Genomic DNA, 21,376 nt, shown 5'->3' with positions numbered 1-21,376 from the left:
ATCAACCCCTAATCATTAGTTCAGCTAGACCAGCCATCACAGGATAGAAGCGATTATGTGTTTTGGCATAAGCAGGGCCACAGGGAACAAACAAGACCCACCAGAAGCTGGCCTAGATGTGACACTAGAGTTGTTATATGGCCACTATCCTCTGCTCACATCTGTGGTTTCCTCTATGGCACTTTGGACCAAGGTAGCTACTCTGCAGCAAAGGAGAGGGGGGCATTAGCCCATAACTGCTGGACAGTTTTTATTTTCCTTAGAAAAAGTACTGTATGTTGAAGACAAATCACTCCCAAAAGAAAGAAAGCAAAACTTTAAAGGTGAATCATGTGCATTATCTTGCAGAAGTTAAGAAAATAAAAAGCAGTTGGTAGTAAGATTAATATGTATGTTTAAACAATTTTAAAAACTATTTTGTAAGAATATACCTATACCTCAAAGGCAACTATCTGTAAAAAATTTACACAAACATTTTCCGTTAAACCTAATAAAAGTGATATTGAGAAAGTATTCCACATCCGTAAGTCTGTCTTAGAAAGTTCAGATGCTAAAGCATTCCTAAGGCACGTTGTTCTGGAACACAAATCTGCTTCTGTGATTCTGGGTGATGTATGCGACTGGCTGGCTCCAAGTGGGCCTCGACAGGCACCTTCCTCCTGATGCTGGGGGACTGTGAGATGAGAGTCAGACACAGGCCCCCAGGGCTGCATGGACCTCTGTGAGACACTGGGCCAGCTTCTGGAACTCCACCTCTCCTCTGGATCGAAGGCCCAGGACAAGCCATCACAGCAAATCAGGACAGTTGATAATCTGGGGTATTTGGTAACCCTCTTTCAGGTACTGGCCCACATCAGACGGGTAGATGCCCACTTAGGGTGTTTGGCCAGAGTCATAAACACATGGGCTCTTTTAGTAGCAGCATGCTGACTTCTTAGTTGTGGCATGCAGGATCCAGTTCCCCCACCAGGATTGAACCCAGGCCCCTTGCACTGGGAGTGTGGAGTCTTAGCCACTGGATCACCAGGGAAGGGAAGGCTGGAGAACTCATTATTAACCAGACTTTCAAAAGCCATCCATCAATCCCACGTTTTTGTTGTTCCCCAGACAGTGAGAGTCCATGGGGAACAAGACTCTGGAGAGGGATTGGCTTTGCTCTTGACTTGAAGTTGTCATCAATGACAGAGATCCTAGGAGCCAGGTCTTTGCGGAAGACTTCTCTTCTGACCAGGTAGCTCATTCCACAGGCAATCTGAGCAGCCATGTGAACTAACTTTTGTTGAGAAGTTTCCTGCTGACTATTGGCCTCTACATATTTGCACTGTCATAAAAACAATTTAAGATACCCCCAGTTCATGTAAGGCAACCCACCATGGGCTTTTCCCCTTCTTATGTTCACACATGGCTAATAGGAAGATTTCTGTGATGAAGATGTAGCTCACAACTTTCAGGGAGCATCGTAGTCACTTGAATTTCAGAAGCTCGATCTCTGTTTTTACAAATGCTTGTTGCTCTTTATCTGGATATTATTCATCTACATAAACCCCATGGGAAGTACACCAAAAGGTACCTTCTTAGAATATATCTTTTGAGTTCCTCTCCCTGGATAGATATTTTGATATCATTCACCTAAGCTCTGGCCTCCAAAAGAGCAACACTTCTCAAGTCGTACTCCTCTAGCCACAAGGTCGGATAACTGGAGATTGGAGTTGTATTGTTGGGTGTGTTGCCTCTCACATACTGAGACATCTGGGAATGACTGGGACTGAGACAGCCCTTGGGAACTACTGCTATCTCCCAGTTCAATCCTTTTCACACTATGAAGATGCAAAACAGCTAATACTAGTACCACAAGAAATATAACTGGACAGCAAACCCCTAGGCTGATATAAAACACACATGTAGACACGGCAGGAGCTACATGTACAGGATCATAAATGGGTTCTTCCACTAGTGGTTTTGTCCAAGGCTGAAGTTTTCCTTCCTCAATTTCTGGAGGGCAACTTTTCCTTCGTTTCAACTCTTAAGATGTGAAGCTTTTTGAAGTTACTGTCAAGTTGAGGTGCATTTAGTGTCATAACTTCAGAATCTACTTTGCCAGGACAGGACAGCTCGAGCCCAAACACTGATATAGTGCCTGGGAGTTCCAGGAGCAGGGAGGGCAGGGGGGCCCAGGCCACAGGCAGCCTAGGGGACCCAAGCTGTACCAGCGGCAGCCTGCCAGATCCCCATCCCAGGGAGACCACCCTGCACATCCATCCTGCTGTGAGCGCCCACCTCCACCACCCAGGAGAAGGAAGCTAGGACACTTGCTGCTGCCCACCTGGCCCGAGTCCTTGAAGGATGAATAGCTCCTACCCCGGCCACCCTGCCAGTGTTAACTGATCTGCCTTAAAGAGTGCTAGTCCTTCAAGGGCCCAGAGCGGTAGGGAAGGGACCTAATTCCCTTCAGCAGTAGTAAGAAGGGACCAGAGAGCAGTAGAGAAGGGACGTACATCTCTTCAGCAGTAGTAAGAAGGGACCAGAGAGAAGTAAGGAAGGACCTGCTGGTCCTTCAATGGCCAAGAGCAGTAAGAAAGGGATCTACTCCCCTTCAGCAGTAGTAAGTAGGGACCAGAGAGCAGTAGGGAACGGAGGTACATCTCTTCAGCAGTAGTAAGAAAGGACCAGAGGCAGTAGGGAAGGGACCTGGTGGTCCTTCAAGGGCAGAGAGCAGTAGGGAAGGGACCTACTTCAGTTCATCAATACTACGAAGGGACCAGAAGGAGCTCTGTGCACAGATCATCAATTCAGTTCAGTCACTCAGTCATATCCGAATCTTTGCAACCCCATGAACCGCAGAAGGCCAGGGCTCCCTGTCCATCACCAACTCCGGGAGTCCACCCAAACCCATGTCCATTGTGTCGGTGATGCCATCTAACGATCTCATCCTCTGTAGTCCCCTTCTTTTCCTGCTCTCAATCTTTCTCAGCATCAGGGTCTTCTCAAGTGATTCAGCTCTTCACATCAGGTGGCCAAAATATTGGAGTTTCAGCTTCACCATCAGTCCTTCCAATGAATACCCAGGACTGATCTCCTTTAGGATGGACTGGTTGGATCTCCTTGTAGTCCAAGGGACTCTCAAGAGTCTTCTCCAACACCACAGTTTAAAAGCATCAATTCTTTGGTGCTCAGCTTTCTTTATAGTCCAACTCTCACATCCATACATGACCACTGGAAAAACCAAGGCCCTGGCTAGATGGACCTTTGTTGGCAAAATAATGTCTCTGCTTTTTAATATGCTGTCTCAGTTGGTCATAACTTTCCTTCCAAGGAGTAAGTGTTTTTTAATTTCATGGCTGCAATCACCATCTGCAGTGAGTTTGGAGCCCAGAAAAGTAAAGTCAGCCACTATTTCCATTGTTTCCCCCTATTTGCCATGAAGTCATGGGACCAAATGCCATGATTTTTGTTTTCTGAATGTTGAGCTTTAAGGCAACCTTTTCACTCTCTTCTTTCACTTTCATCAAGAGGCTCTTCAGTTCTTCATTTATCCCATATCAAAAAGGCTGGAAGTTAGGGTTCACAAGGGGCTCTTATTGTATAGTTAAAATATGGGCCATTGTGGTGATCTGAAAAACAAGGGATGAAGTCACAGTGGCCACATTGCCCTGATGGGCATCCTGTTTCTTCCTTAAGGTGATATCCTGCTTTCCCCTGCTGGTGCCAGTTTCTCAAGACTCCTTGACCACCCGACCATGAGAACCCTTTGACTAAGTGACCACAAGACCCCAGCTGTGGGCTAAAGATCAATTGTGGCCCCCTCCCTCTGGGGAACAATTTCCCATCGATAGGGTATAAGAAGTGTTGGCTGTGAAAAGACAGCACTGGTTTCTCTCTAAATCCAGTTGCTTTCTTTCTTTCTTCTTATAATAAATCTTTCTCTGCCTGAATTTGTGGCTCATTCTCTTTTTCTCCACGCTCGCCTTAAAGCACATGCATCTTGGGGAGGTTCCATGGACCAGGCAGTTGTGAAGAAAGAAACAAGATAACTGGCCAAAGGTAAACAAAGACCCGAAGGACTGTCCTACATAAGTAATTTGCATCACCTTCATACTGAGCTCCTCCTCCCTCAGGATGCCTGCACTCCTCTCCGGTGTGTGTCTCTGCAGAGCTTGTGACATACTGCACTCCTCCTCATTATAGACAATGCCCATGCCCTTTCTCTCTGGGTATTTATTTCTGCCTTGCTTCTGTCTTAAATAAACAGCCAGTTTTTCTATGTTCTCTCTCAAACATTGTGCTGTGTCTCTAATAATAAGCTTTGTACCTATTTACAGTTTTTGCTTCCTTGAAACATTCTTGATTTCAAATGGGGGAAAGGACCAGGGACACTTTGCTTCTAGCCTCTAGTCCCTGGTGGTCTTGTGGCTAGGGTTCCGGGGTTTTCATCCAGGCTACCAAGGTTCAATCTCTGTCCAGGGAAGAAAAGTCTCTCTTCAGGACAACTCACTGCTCTCCCTCCAAAATCAATGGGAAGATTTCAGCTCAGTTCAGTTCGTTCTCTTAGCTGTGTCCAACTCCTTGTGACCCCATGAACCACAGCATGCAAGGCCTCCCTGTCCATCACCAACTCCCGGAGTCCACATAAACCCATGTCCATTGAGTCAATGATGCCATCCAACCATCTCATCTTCTGTCGTCCCCTTCTCCTCCTGCCCTCAATCTTTCCCCCATCAGGGTTTTTTCCAATGAGTCAGCTCTTCGTATCAGGTGGCCAAAGGACTGGCGTTTCAGCTTCACCATCAGTCCTTCCAATGAACACCCAGGACTGATTTCCTTCAGGATGCACTGGTTGAATCTCCTTGCAGTTCAAGGGATGCTTAAAGAGTCTTCTCCAACACCACAGTTCAAAAGCATCAATTCTTTGGCCCTCAGCTTTCTTTATAGTCCAACTCTCACATTGACACATGACCACTGGCAAAACCAAGGCCTTGACTAGATGGACCTTTGCTGGCAAAGTAATGTCTCTGCTTTTTAATATGCTGTCTCAGTTGGTCATAACTTTCCTTCCAAGGAGTAAGCGTCTTTGAATTTCATGGCTGCAATCACCATCTGCAGTGATTTTGGAGCCCAGAAAAATAAAGTCAGCCACTGTTTCCATTGTTTCCCCATCTATTTGCCATGAAGTGATGGGAGAAGATGCCATGGTCTTAGTTTTCTGAATGTTGAGCTTTAAGCCAACTTTTTCACTCTCCTTTTTTACATTCAAGAGGCTCTTTATTTCTTCTTTTCTTTCTGCCATAAGGGTGGTGTCATCTGCATATCTGAGGTGATTGATATTTCTCCTGGCAATCTTGATTCCACCTTGTGCTTCTTCCAGCCCAGCGTTTCTCATGGTGTACTCTGCATATAAATTAAATAAGCAGGGTGACAATTTACAGCCTTGACGGACTCCTTTTCCTATTTGAAACTAGTCTGTTGTTCCATGTCCAGTTCTAACTGTTGCTTCCTGACCTGCATATAGGTTTCTCAAGAGGCAAGTCAGGTGGTCTGGTATTTCCATCTCTTTCAGAATTTTCCACAGTTGATTGTGATCCACACAGTCAAAGGCTTTGGCATAGTCAGTAAAGCAGAAATAGATGTTTTTCTGGAACTCTTTTGCTTTTTTGATGATGCAGAGGACGTTGGCAATTTGATCTCTGGTTCCTCTGCCTTTTCTAAAACCAGCTTGAACATCTGGAAGTTCACGGTTCTTGTATTGCTGAAGCCTGGCTTGGAGAATTTTAAGCATCACTTTACTAGCATGTGAGATGAGTGCAATTGTGTGGTAGTTTGATCATTCTTTGGCATTGCCTTTCTTTGGGATTGGAATGAAAACTGACTTTTTCCAGTCCTGTGGCCATTGCTGAGTTTTCCAAATTTGCTAGCATATTGAGTGCAGCATTTTCACAGCATCATCTTCCAGGATTTGAAATAGCTCAACTGGAATTCCATCACCTCCACTAGCTTTGTTTGTAGTGATGCTTCCTAAGGCCCACTTGACTTCACATTCCAGAATGTCTGGCTCTAGGTGAGTGATCACACCATTGTGATTATCTTGGTCATGAAGATCTTTTTTGTACAGTTCTTCTGTGTATTCTTGCCACCTCTTCTTAATATCTTCTGCCTCTGTTAGGTCCATACCATTTCTGTCCTTTATCAGGCCCATCTTTGCATGAAATGTTCCCTTGGTATCTCTAATTTTCTTGAAGAGATCTCTAGTCTTTCTCATTCTGTTGTTTTCCTCTATTTATTTGCATTGGAAGGCTTTCTTATCTCTCCTTGCTATTCTTCAGAACTCTGCATTCAAATGGGTATATCTTTCCTTTTCTCCTTTGCTTTTTGCTTCTCTTCTTTTCACAGCTATTTATAAGGCCTCCTCGGACAGCCATTTTGCTTTTTCACATTTCTTTTTCTTGGGGATGGTCTTGATTCTAGTCTCCTGTACAATGTCACGAACCTCCATCCATAGTTCATCAGGCACTGTATCTATCAGATCTAGTCCCTTAAATCTAATTCTCACTTCCACTGTATAGTCATAAGGGATTTGATTTGGGTCATACCTGAATGGTCTAGTGGTTTTCTCCACTTTCTTCAATTTAAGTCTGAATTTGGCAATAAGGAGTTCATGGTCTGAGCCACAGTCAGCTCCCAGTCTTGTTGTTGCTGACTGTATAGAGCTTCTCCATCTTTGGCTGCAAAGAATATAATCAATCTGATTTCAGTGTCGACCATCTGGTGATGTCCATGTGTAGCGTCTTCTCTTGTGTTGTTGGAAGAGGGTGTTTGCTATGACCAGTGCATTCTCTTGGTAGAACTCTATTAGCCTTTGCCCTGCTTCATTCTGTACTCCAGGGCCAAATTTGCCTGTTACTCCAGGTGTTTCTTGACTTCCTACTTTTGCATTCCAGTCCCCTATAATGAAAAGGACATCTTTTTTGAGTGTTAGTTCTAAAAGGTCTTGTAGGTCTTTATAGAACTGTTCAGTTTCTTCAGCGTTCCTGGTCGGGGCATAGACTTGGATTACCGTGATATTGAATGGTTTACCTTGGAAACAAATAGAGATCATTCTGTCATTTTTGAGATTGCATCCAAATACTGCATTTCAGACTCTTTTGTTGACCATGATGGCTACTCCATTTCTTCTAAGGGAGTCCTGCCCACAGTAGTAGATATAATGGTCATCTGAGTTAAATTCACCCATTCCAGTCCATCTTAGTTTGCTGATTCCAAGAATGTTGATGTTCACACTTGTCACCTCCTGTTTGACCACCTCCAATTTGCCTTGGTTCATGGACCTGGCATTCCAGGTTCCTATGCAATATTTCTCTTTACAGCATAGAATTTTGCTTCTATCACCAGTCACATCAACAGCTGGGTATTGTTTTTCTTTGGCTCCATCCCTTCATTCTTTCTGGAGTTATTTCTCCATTGATCTCCAGTAGCATGTTGGGCACCTACCAACCTGGGGAGTTCATTTTTCAGTGTCCTGTCTTTTTGCCTTTTCATACTGTTCATGGGGTTCTCAAGGCAAGAATACTGAAGCGGCTTGCCATTCCCTTCTCCAGTGGACCACATTCTGTCAGACCTCTCCACCATGATCAAACTAGAGTCTGGCTGCTTCCCGCTCAAAAGCCATAAAGAGGTCATGTTGATGGAAAGGAAAGTTTGCCTTATTTTGGATGCCAGCAATGGTGGAGCGGAAGAAGGTAGAGGACTTCCATGATGGCTCACTGGTAAAGAATCTGCCCAGAAGCCACCCGTCAATGCCCGTCTTGGGTGGCCCCACATGGCATGGCTTGGTTTCACTGAGTTAGACAAGGCTGTGGTCCATGTGATCAGATTGGCTAGTTGTCTGTGATTGTGGTTTCCATCGGTCTGCCCTCTGATGCCCTCTCTCAGTGCCTATGGTCTCACTTGGATTTCTCTTACCTTGGATGTGGGTTATCTCTTCATGGTTGCTCCAGCAAAGCACAGCCACTGCTCCTTACCTTGGACGTGGGGTACCTCCTCTCGGTTATTTAATCAATAGAAATTGATAAGAGGCCAGATGAGAAATTCAGGCTAGGTTTTATTGGTGTTCCTGAAACTAGGGTCTGGCTGCTTCCCGCTCAAAAGCCATTAGAGAGGTCATGTTGATGGAAAGGAAAGTTTGCCTTATTTTGGATGCCAGCAATGGTGGAGGGGAAGGGGGTAGGGGACTTCCATGGTGGCTCAGTGGTAAAGAATCTGCCCAGAATCCACCCATCAATGCAGGAGGTGTGGGTTCAATCCCTGCCTCAGAAAGATTCCTTGAAGAGGGAAATAGCAACCCACCCCAGTATTCTTTCCTGGAAAATCCTATGGACAGAGGAGTCTAGCAGGCTACAGTCCATGGGGTCACAAAGAGTCACACACTTAGCGACTAAACAACAAATGGAGGTGAGTGGGGTGTGGAAAGGATGGACATCTGTCCAAAGGCTGACTCCCCCCAACTGACCATCAGTGGGCAAGAACTTTTATAGACAGAGGGATGGGGCTGCATGCAGAAACAGCAGAGTCAGCTCTGACAGTCATCTCCAAATTGGTCATGGATGGTCTGACCAGAGTCATCTTGATTGTTTCAAGGACAATTAATCTTTGGTTCCATGGTTGGTTTGTTCTCATCTCCTTGAGGACAATTCTTGGAATTGTGGAAGCTTATATCATGGCGACAGTCTGGTCATCATGTAGCTAATTTCTTCCAGCTGGTGGGAATTTATGTATCTATGAGACAGCTCACAGGATAGAGCTCAGAATATTATCAATAGCCCTTGAGAAGGACCTCAAAGTCCTTGACTACACTTAGTGACTACATTATTCTTATTTGGTCTCCTTTGACTATTTTCCTTAGTTTCTGCATTTTCTCACTTCTCTGCTTAAGCTTAGTGTGTGGCTAAAGCTTTTCCACAGACAAAAGGCAGGCTGAGGACATGGCGGGGCAAGGACCATAGAGTCCCGCTCTGTTTCATCAGAATTCTTGCTACAGTTTGAGGGAAGGGAAACAAGTTCCCTCGCTTGATCCTGAGGGGGACAAGCTGGTCCCTTATGTGGGGTGAGGGTGGGGGAGGATCCATGGGTCAGGCAGGAGGGGTGGCTTAGGTGGTCTGCCCACCCCGTTGGTGATGCTGTGTGTCGGCTTATATGCACTACCTTGCTTTTGCTCCCAACACCTCAGTAGAGGCAGCTGGAATTTGATCTTTTTGTATCTTGTTGCTCATAATTTGTCCCAACTGTGCATACATGCAGCACTTTTTCTCCCTTTATACTGTCTTTGCATTTTTATGCTTCATGAGACCTTTGTCCAGGTCCCAGCCAGTCTCAGGTGTGACAGAAGCAGGAGGAGAAGAGGGAATTCTGGCTTGGACTCCCTGGTCATAAACTTTCCCATGGTCTATACTCAACACCTAGAAAATGATTTTTAAAAATAACTGAACCCCCTTCCATCTGATTTCATCAATCTAGTTAATTGGAAGAACTGCTGTATGGAGTTAATTTCACAGTGTGTAGTGAATTCTTCTCATCCAGACATCTAAAACTGCTTCTGGCTACATGCCATCCTTGTGGGATGAATTGAGGAAATAGTCACTGAACTCAATTACTGTGCTCTGTGGTTCAGATGAAGAGTGTGGTTGACACAGAGAGAGATCCTGGCCACACTGTGTGAGGAGATGCGATCTCTGTGGCTGCCAAGTTCCCATTTTTCAGCAAGAGCCCAATAAATATTTATTCAATGAATACATGTTCAGTTACTGCTTTTTTTCTAGTGTTAATGAATATGTTATCAGTCCAGGATCATCAATAGATGGTAAAATTATGGGCTGAAATATTGTCAGGGAACAGGATATTCCTGTTTTATTAATAGAGGAATATTACAATATTCCTATTATTATTACTGTTTTATAATAGAGGAATATCCCTCTATTCTAACACAGAAGTGAAGCTTCAACCCACATTTTTTTTGTCTGTGCAAATATCAGAATCAAACTCACCTTTTATTTATATCATTATCTTTATCATTATCATCATCATCACTCGCTAGTCTGTATCTTATTGACATTCTGGAGACTTTGGTTTGACCTCCTTTATCCTGACTATTGAGGACTTTTTCTTCCTTATGTGAGTTGCTGTGTGGTTTACCCTGGCTTTATTCTGACAAGTGTGACCAGGGTAACCTTAATATTTCTTATAGCTGGACTAAAATACCAGACCACCTGATCTGCCTCTTGAGAAATCTGTATGCAGGTCAGGAAGCAACAGTTAGAACAGGACATGGAACAACAGTCTGGTTCCAAATAGGAAAAGGAGTATGTCAAGGCTGTATATTATCACCCTGCTTATTTAACTTATATGCAGAGTACATCAAGAGAAACGCTGGACTGGAAGAAACACAAGCTGGAATCAAGATTGCCGGGAGAAATATCAATAATCTCAGATATGCAGATGACCCCACCCTTATGGCAGAAAGTGAAGAGAAACTCAAAAGCCTCTTGATGAAAGTGAAAGTGGGTTAGTATACTATATTGGTGTTTTTCTTTCTGGCTTACTTCACTCTGTATAATAGGCTCCAATTTCATCCACCTCATTAGAACTGATTCAAATGTATTCTTTTTAATGGCTGAGTAATACTCCATTGTGTATATGTACCACAGCTTGCTTATCCATTCATCTGCTGATGGACATCTAGGTTGCTTCCATGTCCTGGCTATTATAAACAGTGCTGTGATGAACATTGGTGTACACGTGTCTCTTTCCCTTCTGGTTTCCTCAGTGTGTATGCCCAGCAGTGGGATTGCTGGATCATAAGGCAGTTCTATTTCCAGTTTTTAAAGGAATCTCCACACTATTCTCCATAGTGGCTGTACTAGTTTGCATTCCCACCAACAGTGTAAGAGGATTCCCTTTTCTCCACACCCTCTCCAGCATTTATTGCTTGTAGACTTTTGGATCGCAGCCATTCTGACTGGTGTGAAATGGTACCTCACAGTGGTTTTGATTTGCATTTCTCTGATAATGAGTGATGTTGAGCATCTTTTCATGTGTTTGTTAGCCATCTGTATGTCTTCTTTGGAGAAATGTCTATTTAGTTATTTGGCCCATTTTTTGACTGGGTCGTTTATTTTTCTGGAGTTGAGCTGTAGGAGTTGCTTGTATATTTTTGAGATTAGTTGTTTGTCAGTTGCTTCATTTGCTATTATTTTCTCCCATTCTGAAGGCTGCCTTTTCACCTTGCTAAGTTTCCTTTGATGTGCAGAAGCTTTTAAGGTTAATTAGGTCCCATTTATTTATTTTTGCTTTTATTTCCAATATTCTGGGAGGTGGGTCATAGAGGATCCTGCTGTGATGTATGTCAGAGAGTGTTTTGCCTATGTTCTCCTCTAGGAGTTTTATAGTTTCTGGTCTTAGGTTTAGATCTTTAATCCATTTTGAGTTTATTTTTGTGTATGGTGTTAGAAAGTGTTCTAGTTTCATTCTTTTACAAGTGGTTGACCAGATTTCCTAGCACCACTTGTTAAAGAGATTGTCTTTAATCCATTGTATATTCTTGCCTCCTTTGTCAAAGATAAGGTGTCCATAGGTGCGTGGATTTATCTCTGGGCTTTCTATTTTGTTCCATTGATCTATATTTCTGTCTTTGTGCCAGTACCATACTGTCTTGATAACTGTGGCTTTGTAGTAGAGCCTGAAGTCAGGCAGGTTGAGTCCTCCAGTTCCATTCTTCTTTCTCAAGATAGCTTTGGCTATTCGAGGTTTTTTGTATTTCCATACAAATTGTGAAATTATTTGTTCTAGCTCTGTGAAGAATACCGTTGGTAGCTTGATAGGGATTGCATTGAATCTATAAATTGCTTTGGGTAGTATACTCATTTTCACTATATTGATTCTTCCAATCCATGAACATGGTATATTTCTCCATCTATTAGTGTCCTCTTTGATTTCTTTCACCAGTGTTTTATAGTTTTCTATATATATAGGTCTTTAGTTTCTTTAGGTAGATATATTCCTAAGTTTTTTATTCTTTCCGTTGCAATGGTGAATGGAATTGTTTCCTTAATTTCTCTTTCTGTTTTCTCATTATTAGTGTATAGGAATGCAAGGGATTTCTGTGTGTTGATTTTATATCCTGAAACTTTACTATAGTCATTGATTAGTTCTAGTAATTTTCTGGTGGAGTCTTTAGGGTTTTCTATGTAGAGGATCATGTCATCTGCAAACAGTGAGAGTTTTACTTCTTCTTTTCCAATTTGGATTCCTTTTATTTCTTTTTCTGCTCTGATTGCTGTGGCCAAAACTTCCAAAACTATGTTGAATAGTAATGGTGAAAGTGGGCACCCTTGTCTTGTTCCTGACTTTAGAGGAAATGCTTTCAATTTTTCACCATTGAGGATAATGTTTGCTGTGGGTTTGTCATATATAGCTTTTATTATGTTGAGGTATGTTCCTTCTGTTCCTGCTTTGTGGAGAGTTTTTATCATAAATGGATGTCGAATTTTGTCAAAGGCTTTCTCTGCATCTATTGAGATAATCATATGGTTTTTATTTTTCAATTTGTTAATGTGGTGTATTACATTGATTGATTTGTGGGTATTGAAGAATCCTTGCATCCCTGGGATAAAGCCCACTTGTTCATGGTGTATGATCTTTTTAATGTGTTGTTGGATTCTGATTGCTAGAATTTTGTTAAGGATTTTTGCATCTATGTTCATCAGTGATATTGGCCTGTAGTTTTCTTTTTTTGTGGGATCTTTGTCAGGTTTTGGTATTAGGGTGATGGTGGCCTCATAGAATGAGTTTGGAAGTTTACCTTCCTCTGCAATTTTCTGGAAGAGTTTGAGTAGGATAGGTGTTAGCTCTTCTCTAAATTTTTGGTAGAATTCAGCTGTGAAGCTGTCTGGACCTGGGCTTTTGTTTGCTGGAAGATTTTTGATTACAGTTTCAATTTCCGTGCTTGTGATGGGTCTGTTAAGATTTTCTATTTCTTCCTGGTCCAGTTTTGGAAAGTTGTACTTTTCTAAGAATTTGTCCATTTCTTCCACGTTGTCCATTTTATTGGCATATAATTGCTGATAGCAGTCTCTTATGATCCTTTGTATTTCTGTGTTGTCTGTTGTGATCTCTCCATTTTCATTTCTAATTTTATTGATTTGATTTTTCTCCCTTTGTTTCTTGATGAGTCTGGCTAATGGTTTGTCAATTTTATTTATCCTTTCAAAGAACCAGCTTTTGGCTTTGTTGATTTTTGCTATGGTCTCTTTTGTTTCTTTTGCATTTATTTCTGCTCTAAGTTTTAAGATTTCTTTCCTTCTACTAACCCTGGGGTTCTTCATTTCTTCCTTTTCTAGTTGCTTTAGGTGTAGAGTTAGGTTATTTATTTGACTTTTTTCTTGTTTCTTGAGGTATGCCTGTATTGCTATGAACCTTCCCCTTAGGACTGCTTTTACAGTGTCCCACAGGTTTTGGGTTGTTGTGTTTTCATTTTCATTCTTTTCTATGCAAATTTTGATTTCTTTTTTGATTTCTTCTGTGATTTGTTGGTTATTCAGCAGCGTGTTGTTCAGCCTCCATATGTTGGAATTTCTTATAGTTTTTCTCCTGTTACTGAGATCTAATCTTACTGCATTGTGGTCAGAAAAGATGCTTGGAATGATTTCTATTTTTTTGAATTTACCAAGGCTAGATTTATGGCCCAGGATGTGATCTATCCTGGAGAAGGTTCTGTGTGCGCTTGAGAAAAAGGTGAAATTCATTGTTTTGGAATGAAATGTCCTATAGATATCAATTAGGTCTAACTGGTCTATTGTATTGTTTAAAGTTTGTGTTTCCTTGTTACTTTTCTGTTTAGTTGATCTATCCATAGGTGTGAGTGCAGTATTAAAGTCTCCCACTATTATTGTGTTATTGTTAATTTCTCCTTTCATTCTTGTTAGCATTTGTCTTACATACTGCGGTGCTCCCGTGTTGAGTGCATATATATTTTTAATTGTTATATCTTCTTCTTGGATTGATCCTTTGATCATTATGTAGTGACCTTCTTTGTCTCTTTTCACAGCCTTTGTTTTAAAGTCTATTTTATCTGATATGAGTATTGCTACTCCTGCTTTGTTTTGGTCCCTATTTGCATGGAAAATCTTTTTCCAGCCCTTCACTTTCAGTCTGTATGTGTCCCCTGTTTTGAGGTGGGTCTCTTGTAGACAACATATGTAGGGGTCTTGTTTTTGTATCCATTCAGCCAGTCTTTGTCTTCTGGTTGGGGCATTCAACCCATTTACGTTTAAGGTAATTACTGATAAGTATGATCCCGTTACCATTTACTTTATTGTTTTGGGTTCGAATTTTACACTGTTTTTGTGTTTCCTGTCTAGAGAATATCCTTTAGTATTTGTTGGAAGCTGGTTTGGTGGTGCAGAATTTTCTCAGCTTTTGCTTGTCTGAAAAGCTTTTGATTTCTCCTTCATACTTGAATGAGATCCTTGCTGGGTACAATTATCTGGGCTGTAGGTTATTTTCTTTCATCATTTTAAGTATGTCTTGCCATTCCCTCCTGGCTTGAAGAGTTTCTATTGAAAGATCAGCTGTTATCCTTATGGGAATTCCCTTGTGTGTTATTTGTTGTTTTTCCCTTGCTGCTTTTAATATTTGTTCTTTGTGTTTGATCTTTGTTAATTTGATTAATATATGTCTTGGGGTGTTTCACCTTGGGTTTATCCTGTTTGGGACTCTCTGGGTTTCTTGGACTTCGGTGATTATTTCCTTCCCCATTTTGTGGAAGTTTTCAACTATTATCTCCTCAAGTATTTTCTCATGGTCTTTCTTTTTGTCTTCTTCTTTTGGGACCCCTATGATTCGAATGTTGTAGCGTTTAATATTGTCCTGGAGGTCTCTGAGATTGTCCTCGTTTCTTTTAATTCATTTTTCTTTTATCCTTTCTGATTCATTTATTTCTACCATTCTATCTTCTAATTCACTAATCCTATCTTCTGCCTCTGTTATTCTACTATTTGTTGCCTCCAGAGTGTTTTTAATTTCATTTATTGCATTATTCATTATATATTGACTCTTTTTTATTTCTTCTAGGTCCTTGTTAAACCTTTCTTGCATCTTCTCAATCCTTGTCTCCAGGCTATTTATCTGTGATTCCATTTTGATTTCAAGATTTTGGATCAATTTCACTATCATTATTCGGAATTCTTTATCAGGTAGATTCCCTATCTCTTCCTCTTTTGTTTGGTTTGCTGGGCATTTATCCTGTTCCTTTATCTGCTGATATATATATGGAATTTAGAAAGATGGTAACAATAACCCTGTGTACGAGACAGCAAAAGAGACACTGATGTATAGAACAGTCTTATGGACTCTGTTGCAGAGGGAGAGGGTGGGAAGATTTGGGAGAATGGCATTGAAACATGTATAATATCATGTATGAAACGAGATGCCAGTCCAGGTTCGATGCACGATACTGGATGCTTGGGGCTAGTGCACTGGGATGACCGAGAGGGATGGTATGGGGAGGGAGGGGGGAGGAGGGTTCAGGATGGGGAACACATGTATACCTGTGGCGGATTCATTTTGATATTTGGCAAAAATAATACAATTTGTAAAGTTTAAAAATAAAATAAAATAAAAAGAAAAGAAAGTGAAAGTGGAGAGTGAAAAAGTTGGCTTAAAGCTCAACATTCAGAAAACAAAGATCATGGCATCCGGTCCCATCACTTCATGGGAAATAGATGGGGAAACAGTAGAAACAGTGTCAGACTTTATTTTTGGGGGCTCCAAAATCACTGCAGATGGTGACTGCAGCCATGAAATTAAAAGACGCTTACTCCTTGGAAGGAAAGTTATGACCAACCTAGATAGCATATTCAAAAGCAGAGACATTACTTTGCCAACAAAGGTCCATCTAGTCAAGGCTATGGTTTTTCCCGTGGTCATGTATGGATGTGAGAGTTGGACTGTGAAGAAGGCTGAGTGCCGAAGAATTGATGCTTTTGAACTGTGGTGTTGGAGAAGACTCTTGAGAGTCTCTTGGACTGCAAGGAGATCCAACCAGTCCATTCTGAAGGAGATCAGCCCTGGGGTTTCTTTGGAAGGAATGATGCTAAAGCTGAAACTCCAGTACTTTGGCAACCTGATGCAAAGAGTTGACTCATTGGAAAAGACTCTGATGCTGGGAGGGATTGGGGGCAGGAGGAGAAGGGGATGACAGAGGATGAGATGGCTGGATGGCATCACTAACTCGATGGACGCGAGTCTGAGTGAAGTCCGGGAGTTGGTGACAGACAGGGAGGCCTGGCGTGCTGCGATTCATGGGGTTGCAAAGAGTCGGACACGACTGAGCGACTGATCTGATCTGATCTTATTTTTTGATGCATTTCAAACTTGAAGACAACACAACATTTGCCTCAAACACTTCATCATGTAGTTCAGGAACTAATGGTCTATTCTGCCTTTGAATCTGTACTCTGTTTCCTCATGTTACCTTGAACTTCTAATTTAATGAATACTGCTGCATTTTCTTTAATGGACTGTATTAATTTTTTAGTTTTAATATTTAAAGTTTAAGGTTTAAAATTTAGTTTCCCAGGATAGAAATTAAGATGCATCATTTTTATTTTTTGGCTGTGCCATGAGGCATGTAGGATCTTGTTCCTTAACCAGGGATCAAACCCCTACCCCTAGCAGTCTAAGCATGGAGTCTTTACCACTGGACCACCAGGGAAGCCCCCCGATCCACCATTTTAATATATATATATATTTATATATAAATATGTATTTATAATATGGATATTATAAACATATTTTATATTTACCTTTTATCTCAGTAAGAGATAAATGATCACTAAAGGGAGCCTCCCCAACTGCATAAATAGTACAAATTGAAGAGCTCTGGTCCATGGATGGAAATGAAGAAAGAACATAAGATAAAAATAGACATCAGGAATCAAGACAGCCTTTCATTACCGTCCCTTTTGGTTGTTGTTAGTGTTAGTCCTGTTCAGAATGATCATCTCCAATACATTATTAGGGGATATATCAACCAGTTCAGTTCACTTCAGTTCAGTCGCTCAGTCGTGTCCGACTCTTTGCGACCCCATGAATCGCAGCACGCCAGGCCTCCCTGTCCGTCACCAACTCCCGGACTTCACTCAGACTCACGTCCATCGAGTCAGTGATGCCATCCAGCCATCTCATCCTCTGTCGTCCCCTTCTCCTCCTGCCCCTAATCCCTCCCAGCATCAGAGTCTTTTCCAATGAGTCAACTCTTCGCATGAGGTGGCCAAAGTACTGGAGTTTCAGCTTTAGCATCATTCCTTCCAAAGAAATCCCAGGGCTGATCTCCTTCAGAATAGACTGGTTGGATCTCCTTGCAGTCCAAGAGACTCTCAAGAGTCTTCTCCAACACCACAGTTCAAAAGCATCAATTCTTCGGTGCTCAGCCTTCTTCACAGTCCAACTCTCACATCCATACATGACCACAGGAAAAACCATAGCCTTGACTAGACGGACCTTTGTTGGCAAAGTAATGTCTCTGCTTTTGAATATGATATCAACCAGGCTCCCCTCTAATTTTCAGAAAATGATAGGGACCTCAGCTCCAGAATTCTCTCTCCCAGGGGACTCATGAACGTGATGTTAGCAAGACCACAGTCATAGGAGAGAAAAACCTCTCCGTCCACCTGGCCTTGAACCTCACACCATGGCTGTCCAGGTCTGGGCTGAGGATTGATGGTGAAATTATAAGAAAGAGAGTGAGCATGTGTGAAGGCAAAACACAGTGATGGTGAGGTTGGGAGAAAAAGACCCATAGGCTCCTCCCCCAGTTATGTGAGAGCGGAGTAAGGCTGCAGGGCTGGGCTGACAGAGCAGGACAGCCCCGCCTGCCCCACCACCCCAAACACACCCCAGGTACTGGCTGAGGTAGAGGAGGAAGCCTTGATCAGGCAAAAAAACCACACGGCTCTGGATATGCTTATCTCCACTCTGTTCAAAAGCTCCACACCTAGCATGAACTGACACAATTTTTTCCAGAGGCGGGCCAGGCCAGCTCAGAAGGAGAGGCCTAAACACAGAGGGCTGTGAGAATGTCTCCGAGTGTCCTGAGGAGAGATGGGGAGCCTTTGGGGGCTGCTCCTGAGGAAGCAGGATCACAGTGGGGCAGGATGAGCACAGAACCCAAAGCTGGAGAAAGGAGAGCTCACAATTAGGGGTCACAGGACTTAGCAAGGCCAGGGAGATGGTGCTGATCTCCCACTAGGATGGGTCTTGGAAGCTTGGAGAAAGGCCTGGCCCACTTGGCATGAAAGAGAAAGTCCAGAACTTCCAAGGCAGGTGGAAGAGGAGGGGATCCAAGGCTCAGAGAAGTGAATCTGCCAGGGCAGACACGGTATGAAAGGGCAGGAAAGTGTGCAATCCACCAGCTCCATGGGAAAGCCTGATGGGCTCCATGGAGCCTGAGAGGAAAGCGTGGATGAGAAACATGTCCAGCAGCGAAAGTGAGATCTGCCAGGACTTGAAACCTAGGATCTGTAGACCTTCACTCTAGTGCTTGCACCTGGACAGTGATCTCCTCCAGCAGCAAAATACAAAGAAATTATGAGGGACTGAAAATAACTGCATGCATGCCAAGTTGGGCTTAATTATGAATGAAAAGATAAAAAACCCAACTGGAAAAGCAGGGTGTGGGGTATGATCCCTGCACAGGGCACTGCCATGACGGTGGGCAGACCACCTAAGCCATCCCTCAGGTCCTAAGCCTTGACCTGCCCCTACCCTCACCCCATATAAGGGAGCAGCCTGCCTCCCCCCACCGCCCTCCCCCCAAGGGAATGAGCAAGGAAACCTGTTGCTTGTGCTTGCGCCCTCACACTGCAGCACGTGTCCCAGTGAAGCCTCGCCTAAATTTCTTATCTGGCCTCGTATCCACTTCTATCGATTAGGGTTCTGTTCGTGCCCTTCAAGAGTCTATTTCCCCAGTCCTGTGTACGTTCTGGCAGTTCTTTGGTGGGGTTAATGGCAACCTCCACCAAGAGGTCTTATGCAATACCCATGTCTGCAGCACCAAGCATACCCAAGTCTGCCGAAGCCAGAGCCCCTGCCCCTGCGGCATCACTGACTCAATGGGCATGAGTTTGAGTAAACACTGGGAGTTGGTGATGGACAGGGAAGCCTGGCGTGCTGCAGTCCATGGGGTCACAAAGAGTCAGACACGAATGAGCTACTGAATGAACTGAACTGAATGATTGATGAAGGAGGCCAAGAAGCCTGGTCGCTAACATACTCTGTGGCAACCATGAAGGGCTACTGTCCCCTTTCTTCCAGAGCATCTGGGCATCTCTGTGACCTCGGGGTGCAACTGCTCTGTGGTGACAAGTGGCCGCCTGAACCTCGGCTCAGAGTCACCAGTTTGGTTGGTCTGTCTTCCTGGCCCCTGGGGGCCTCAGGGCCTTCATTCAGGCATTGAGCTCCCCCTCACCCTTTGAACCTTTCCCTCATCTATTATCTCTCCACTTCTCCTCCCTCTGTCTTATCCTTCTGAGAGAGTGGACCTCGGCAAGGACAGCCTCACTCCTCTCAACTTAGGAGACAAAGCTCCCTCTGGCTGTCAATGGTTCACTTTGATGGGTGACAAGGTGGTGGGACAGACCCACCTCATACCCTGCAGGTCTTGGTCCAGCAGGTTCTGCCTCATAGGAGATTTGTGAGAATGATAGAGGTTCAAACCTCTTATTAGGTAGTGGCTGGATGTCTGATCATACCAATATTCTCATTTCTATTTTCCTGCCACCAAGAGAAGTCCCGTTGGGAACTCAGTGAAGTGGCAGATTTCTATATGCTGGTTTATGCGTGGGTGAGAATCCCACCTCTGGGCTGCAGGCCCACAGCTGATGTACAAGGGGCTGGTTTCTGGGCTTGATCACCCCAGTGGGCAGTGGACAGGGTGCTCCCTCCCTCACTGGCCCTTTCTGGAAGCCTGCAGGTTGGTGCCTGAATAAATAGACACCCGCAGGTGCAGGGGTTGAAAAGGCAATGGCTCCCTTTCCGTTTTTCAGTCTTTTCTGTCCCTCCTCCCTTTTGCTCTCCCTTAGTCCTCATACCTGCACTCCTGTCCTTTTACATCCGAGAGACTCCCTGTTGGGTCACCTTTTTCACCACCACTTGTTTGTTTTGTGTCCCCAGGCTTGAGGTTCCCACTGGCCCCCTTGAGAGAAGAGTTGGGCTGGACTGGACAAAGTGCCCCAGAGGCCACCTCCCAGTAAGACCCTCTCTTTGTTTCTTGTTTGTTAATTTTCTGTCATTGGTAGGTTCTCTCAGTCAGTGAATTTAAAAGCAGCTTTATTTTATGTACTTTTCTCTGTCCAATTGCTCCTGCAAATCTCTGCTACAATTGTGGGCATGGGTTACTTGTTCAGTCACTCAGTCATGTCTGACTCTTTGCGACCCCATGGACTGCAAGAACCAGGCTTCCTTGCCCTTCACCATCTACTGGAGCTTGCTCACACTCATGTCGATTGAGTCAGTGATGCCATCCAACCATCTCATCCCCTGTCATCCCTTTCTCCTCCTGCCTTCAATCTTTCCAGCATCTTTCCCAGGTCTTTTCCAGTGAGTCGGCTCTTCACATCAGGTGGCCAAAGTATTGGAGCTTCAACTTCAGCATCAGTCCTTCCAATGACTATTCAGGACTGATTTCATTTAGGATTGACTGGTTTGATTTCCTTGCTGTCCAAGGGACTCTCAAGAGTCTTCCCCAACACCACAGCTCAAAAGCATCAATTCTTCAGTGCTCAGCCTTCTTATGGTCCAACTCTCACGTCCATACATGACTACTGACAAAACCATAGTTTTGGCTATAGGGACCTTTGTTGGGAAAGTGATATCTCTGCTTTTTAATATGCTGTCTAGGCTTATCATTGGAGAAGGCAATGGCACCCCACTCCAGTACTCTTGCCTGGAAAATCCCATGGACGGAGGAGCCTGGTGGGCTGCAGTCCATGGGGTCGCTAAGAGTCGGACACGACTGAGCGACTTCACTTTCACTTTTCACTTTCATGCATTGGAGAAGGAAATGGCAACCCACTCCAGTGTTCTTGTCTGGAGACTCCCAGGGACGGTGGAGCCTGGTGGGCTGCCGTCTATGGGGTCGCACAGAGTCGGACACGATTGAAGCGACTTAGCAGCAGCAGCAGCAGTCTTATCATAGCTTTTCTTCCAAGGAGCAAGCATCTTTTAATTTCGTGGCTGCAGTCACTGTTCACAATCATTTTGGAAGACTTTAAAAACAAAACAAACAAAAAAGGGAGCTTCCATTTCTCCCTTCCAAAATGTAAGTCTTTCGCCT

At 43.5% G+C, this 21,376-nt stretch overlaps 1 pseudogene; it reads right to left on the bottom strand.

Annotated features, from left to right (window-relative positions):
* Window positions 1-687: 687 nt before the first annotated feature.
* The window catches only part of LOC129659922 (tyrosine-protein kinase RYK-like), a 70,228-nt pseudogene continuing 49,539 nt past the window's right edge, over window positions 688-21,376 (bottom strand).

Source organism: Bubalus kerabau, chromosome 9 (genome assembly GCF_029407905.1).
Source record: "Bubalus kerabau isolate K-KA32 ecotype Philippines breed swamp buffalo chromosome 9, PCC_UOA_SB_1v2, whole genome shotgun sequence".
Classification (NCBI taxonomy): domain Eukaryota; kingdom Metazoa; phylum Chordata; class Mammalia; order Artiodactyla; family Bovidae; genus Bubalus; species Bubalus kerabau.
This window is presented reverse-complemented; position numbering and strand designations above follow the sequence as displayed.